General features: G+C 45.9%; 2 pseudogenes; both read left to right on the forward strand.

Annotated features, from left to right (window-relative positions):
* The first annotated feature begins 3,368 nt into the window (after positions 1-3,368).
* LOC138991528 (U2 spliceosomal RNA) lies at positions 3,369-3,549 on the forward strand (annotated as a pseudogene).
* Positions 3,550-4,110: 561 nt separating this feature from the next.
* On the forward strand, positions 4,111-4,831 carry LOC102264983 (ferritin heavy chain pseudogene; annotated as a pseudogene).
* The last annotated feature ends 1,169 nt before the right edge of the window (positions 4,832-6,000 follow it).

Below are 6,000 nucleotides of genomic sequence, written 5' to 3' on the forward strand. Positions count from 1 at the left end.
TAGATTCAGCAGCTGAGGAGAGAGGGAAGCGATAGCCTTGGTGGAAGATCCTATTCTTTGGTGAGAACTGCCATCTTTTAGGGAGAAGGCAATGGAACCCTACTCCAGTACTCTTGCCTGGAAAATCCCATGGAAGGAGGAGCCTGGAAGGCTGCAGTCCATGGGGTCGCTGAGGGTTGGACACAACTGAGTGACTTCTCTTTCACTTTTCACTTTCATGCATTGGAGAAGGACATGGCAACCCACTCCAGTGTTCTTGCCTGGAGAATCCCAGAGACGGGGAAGCCTGGTGGGCTGCCGTCTATGGGGTCACACAGAGACGGACACGACTGAAGTGACTTAGCAGCAGCAGCAGCCATCTTTTAGGGATACTTTCCCAGGTTCAAGTTAGAAGTGAGACATCTAAGGATCGCTCTAAAGATAAAGGAGCACCAAGGAGTAAAGTGAGAAGCATTGAGACAGGGGTAAAACAATAGACACAGTGCTTCCAAGGGTAGCAGCAGATCTTCATCCTGCTCCACCTCCAGCTGTGACCCCAACACTAGCAGCAGCTCAAGGGCCAGGGAAAGTTTCAGCAAGTCAGTCCATCTAGCACCTCCAGCTCCCAGCAGCTCCTGTGCCACTTAAGTCTCTCTCGACGCACATGTGCCAAAAGGTGGTGTTCCTGCTTCCCATGCAAACCACCTAAAAGAGATGAAAAAGGAAAAAAAGCAGAGACCTTTCCTGAAACCCCACAAAGTGCGTATCAGGAAGCTGATGAAGCATGTGATGAAGGATCTTGTCATGGAGATATTCTCCACCTGTGGGGAAATTTAAATGAATGACACAAAGAAAATGCCTGTACGAAGAAAGCATCTAGATCTATCTGCAGGCCACATAGTAGAGTTTGAAAATCCCTTTGGAGGTACAAAGGCCCTGAAGCACGCGGACAGAGGATACACTGGTGACCAGGGGATCGCCGTCACTGCTGTGCGGGCCCCCTGAGCAGGCTGCCCCCACCTTCTCCACCCCAGGCGGTGGGGATGCCGCCACTGGCCCCCTGGTGGCTCAGTCTCCGCTTCCCCGGCCACGCCACAGAAGCTGCCCCAGCTCCAATTCCTCTGGGTAAGCAGGGCCACCCAAGTCCTGCTTCGTGTGACTTATACCCCATGCAACTGGTTTTGTCACTTTTCTAGTGAAGGAGGAGAGATCGGAAAGAAACGCTCGCAGAGGCAGGCTTCTAAGGCAGCAGTTGAGACTTTTCTGTGAAGCCTGAGTTCTGGCTGCAGGAATGCTGCTGATTTGGGATTAGACCTCCAGTTTCCTGGCTAGAAAACTCACACCTTTGAAGATCCTGTGACACGGTTCAGTGGCAAAGCCAGCGGAGACAAACAGAGCTCCAGGTGACAGTGTGGCCCCTGCCTGTGTGTGCATGCTAAGTCGTCTCAGTTGTGTCTGACTCTTTGCAACCCCATGGACTGTAGGCCACCAGGTTTCTCTGTCCATGGGATTCTCCAGGCAAGACTACTGGAGTGGGTTACCATGCCCTCCTCCAGTTGCCATGCCCTCCTCCAGTCTGGGGGCACATTTTTCCTTTCCATAGATGATCTGGGGCCAGACTGGGGGCCTGGTCATCCTTTTGCTTGTTACCCTGAGAGATCCTTCAGGAAAAGGAGGGGAGCTTTAGTGCAGCTCCCTTTTCTGTTCAGCCTGGCCCCTGCTGCCCTAGGGTCAAACATCCAAAGAAGAGCCTCCCTCCCTCTGTTACCCCATTAGTTGGTTCTGTTTTTACCTGTATTCATGCAGTTATTTGCACATCTTATAATTCCCTTTCTCTCTATGAAATTAGTGAACAGGTCGCGAGCCAGCTCTGTAGAGTTCTTATGGACACCTCTGCGGCTGATATACATGGTTGGCCTGCAGGTTACCTTGGCAGCATGTACATTCTTTTGGCTTTTATTGTACAGTCAGTACAATGGGAGAGAGGGACTGGAGGCTGAATTAATTACCAATGGCCAATGATTTAATCAACATGGCTAAGTGATGAAACTTTTGGTGAACACATCAAGGTGCTGTGAAGGGGAGGATGGGTGTGACATGCTGGGAGAGAGGAGGGAAACTCAGTCCCTCCTCCCCCATACTTTGCCCTGTGCATCTCTTTCATCTGGCTGTTCCAGAGTTGTATCCTTCATGATAAATTAAAAAATGTAAACAAAGTGTTTCCCTGAGTTGTATGAGCCTTTCGAATGAATTATCAAACCTAAAGAGGAGGTTGTGGGAACCTCTGATTTGTAATTGGCTGGGCAAAAGTGTGGGGGGCCTGAGTACTCTGTTTGTTGCTGATGCCTAAAGTGAGGGCAGGGGAGTTTGGGGGAGAATGAATACATGTATGTGTATGGTTGAGTCCCTTTGCTGTCCACCTGAAACTATCACAACATTGTTAATTGACCATGCGCCAATGCAAAATAAAAAGTTTAAAAAAAAAAGAAAAAAATGATAAAAACTAAAGTGAGGGCAGACTTATGGGACTGGGTGTTTTAACTTCTGAAGTAGTTCATGTCAGAACTGAACTGAACTGTTGGACACCCAGGTGGTGTAGGAGAGTCAGGAAATAGAATTGATGGATGGTGTCAGAAAACACTCCAGATCTACATCAAAATCTGTTCCAAATAGTCATCTGTAAATGCTGTTCCATAACGAAATTTCACATATTTCAACTTTAAAAGCAACTTTTCATGCAGATATGTGCTGCCAAACGATTGATATCCATTTAAGGCAAATGCTTTTAATTAAACATATTCACCATCCTTTGGAAGCCATTTACAGCATTTGATTAGACTCTATTCTCTGGATATCTGCCTTTTAGCAATAGTACAAAGTGGTTAAAGCACCACATATGGTCTCTGTCACAAGTACTCAACTCTACCATTGTAGTGCAAAGGTAGCCATAGGCAGTACATAAATGTATGAGCATGCTGCATCCCAATAAAACTTATTTATACAACTGGAATTTAAATTTCATATAGTTTTTATGTACCACAAAAACTTCCTTTTACTTTTTAATACTAAAAGATATAATAACAAGTTAAGAGGAAAATTAAGATTCAGGCCTTTAGGCTGAAAGATCTGGTTAGAAAAGGTGTTGCGGTCAGAAGGAGCTAGATTTTTATTTTGAAAAGCTGCTCAATTATACAACTGACCTTATGGCTTTGGTTTCCTTGGAGGGGGAACCTCAACAAGATGTCTAAGGTCCAACATTTTTAAAGTTTGCATCAAATATATTCTAGACTTTAAAATTTTATGCAATATACAATTATTACATTGATGGAGGTCAAATTCCAAGCTAATAGCTATTGACCCCAGCCATTATCATATTTAAAAGTGAATTTATGGCTTCTCAGCCTTCTGGCTAAGATCAAGTGTAGTATCTGTTCTTATCAGTTTAATATCTGATACATCCTCTATCCGAGAACAATATATTAAATGGATTTTTGAAGCAGAGAGTTGGAATAGGAACTTGCTCTGTTCACGACCTGATACTGCAGTACTTCCAGGAACGGTGCACCCCCTCGGGGACAATTTTTGAAGTACCGAAAGGCAGAAACTGCCCTTTCCTGTCCTGGAGTGGGGTTTTCATTGTAAGCTGTCTGCAAGCTAGCTCAGGAAGTTGATTTTCTCAGGTTTTCCTGCATTACTTGTAAGAGTTCCTGACAGATGCTGAAAGACAAGCAAATAACTGAGTCTGGTGGGGTGGGGGGAGGGGGAGTAAAGTGAATGGAGAAAAGTCGTTTAAAAGTTAGGCTTATTAAGTCTAGAGATCTAATATACAACATGATGACTACAGTTCTTAATGTTGTATCAGGGACTTCCCTGGTGATCTGGTGGCTAAGACTCTGCTCTCAAAGCAGGGGGCCCAGGTTCAATCCCTGGTCAGGGAACTACATCCCATATGCCACAACTTAGAGTCCCCATGCTGCAACTGAAATTCCTGCATGGACAGTCTTCGTGGAGAGTCGCCCGGGTTTTCTGCGCCAACAGTGCTCGAAGGGAACCCGGTAGCTCCTCCCCCGCCTGCTCGTCCCCGCCCCAGCCGGACTCCTCACCACCTGACCGTGCCCTCCAACAGGCCCAAGGTCCCCGCCGCTGCTCCAGTGCCGCACAGCGGCCACCACCACCGCCTCTTCTCAGCCGCCTGCGATGACGACCGCATCCCAGTCGCAGGTGCGCTGGAACTACCACCAGGACTCAGAGGCCACCATCAACCGCCAGATCAACCTGGAGCTCTAATGCCTCCTATGTCTACCTGTCCATGTCATACTATCTTGACCGTGATGATGGGACTTTGAAGAACTTTGCCAAATACTTTCTTCACCAATCTCATGAGGAGAGGGAATATGCTGAGAAACGGATGAAGCTGCACAACCGACAAGGTGGCCAAATCTTCCTTCAGGATATCAAGAAACCAGACCGCGATGACTGGGAGAATGGGCTGAATGCAATGGAATGTGCACCATGCTTGGAAAGAAGTGTGAATCAGTCACTACTGGAACTACACAAACTGGCCACTGAAAAAAATGACCCCCATCTGTGTGATTTTATGGAGACGCATTACCTGAACAAGCAGGTGGAAGCCATCAAAGAATTGGGTGACCACAAAACCAGTCTGCACAAGATCCGGGCCCCTGGATCTGGCATGGCAGAGTACCTCTTTGACAAGCACACCCTGGGACACAGTGAGAGCTAAGCCTCAAGCTGGCTTCCCGTAGCCACAGGGGTGACTTCCCTAGTCACCAAGGCAGTACATGTATATTTGGGTTATAATCATCTTTTCTATTCACTTTCACTTTCATGCATTGGAGAAGGCAATGGCAACCCACTCCAGAGTTCTTGCCTGGAGAATCCCAGGGACGGGGGAGCCTGGTGGGCTGCCGTCTATGGGGTCGCACAGAGTCAGACACGACTGAAGCGACTTAGCAGCAGTAGTAGCAGCATCTTTTCTATAAGTTGTACCAAAACATCTACTTAAGTTCTTTCTTTAGTACCATTCCTTCAAATAAACTAATTTGGTACCAAAACAAACAAACAAAAAATCCTGCTTGCCACAACTAAGACCTGGCACAGCCAAAAAAATAAATGGATATTAAAAAAAAAAACAAAAACACTATCAAATACTGGAAATTTGCTAAGAGCATAAATTTTAACTGCTATCATCATAAAAAAATATATGGTAAAACTATGCCAAAGCCTTTGACTGTATGGATCACAATAAACTGTGGAAAATTCTTCAAGAGATGGGAATACCAGACCACCTGACCTGCCTCTTGAGAAACCTGTATGCAGGTCAGGAAGCAACAGTTAGAACTGGACATGGAACAAAAGACTGGTTCCAAACAGGAAAAGGAGTTCATCAAGGCTGTATATTGTCACCCTGCTTATTTAACTTCTATGCAGAGTACATCATGAGAAATGCTGGGCTGGAGGAAGCACAAGCTGGAATCAAGATTGCCGGGAGAAATATCAATAACCTCAGATATGCAGATGACACCACCCTTATGGCAGAAAGTGAAGAGGAACTAAAAAGCCTCTTGATGAGAGTGAAAGAGGAGAGTGAAAAAGTTGGCTTAAAGCTCAACATTCAGAAAACGAAGATCATGGCATCTGGTCCCATCACTTCATGGGAAATAGATGGGGAAACAGTGGAAACAGTGTCAGACTTTATCTTTTTGGGCTCCAAAGTCACTGCAGATGGTGACTGCAGCCATGAAATTAAAAGACGCTTACTCCTTGGAAGAAAAGTTATGACCAACCTAGATAGCATATTGAAAAGCAGAGACATTACTTTGCCAACAAAGGTCTGTCTAGTCAAGGCTATGGTTTTTCCAGGGTCATGTATGGATGTGAGAGTTGGACTGTGAAGAAAGCTGAGCGCTGAAGAATTGATGCTTTTGAACTGTGGTGTTGGAGAAGACTCTCGAGAGTCCCTTGGACTGCAAGGAGATCCAACCAGTCCATTCTAAAGGA

The sequence above is a fragment of the Bos mutus genome, chromosome 17, assembly GCF_027580195.1.
Source record: "Bos mutus isolate GX-2022 chromosome 17, NWIPB_WYAK_1.1, whole genome shotgun sequence".
Taxonomy (NCBI): domain Eukaryota; kingdom Metazoa; phylum Chordata; class Mammalia; order Artiodactyla; family Bovidae; genus Bos; species Bos mutus.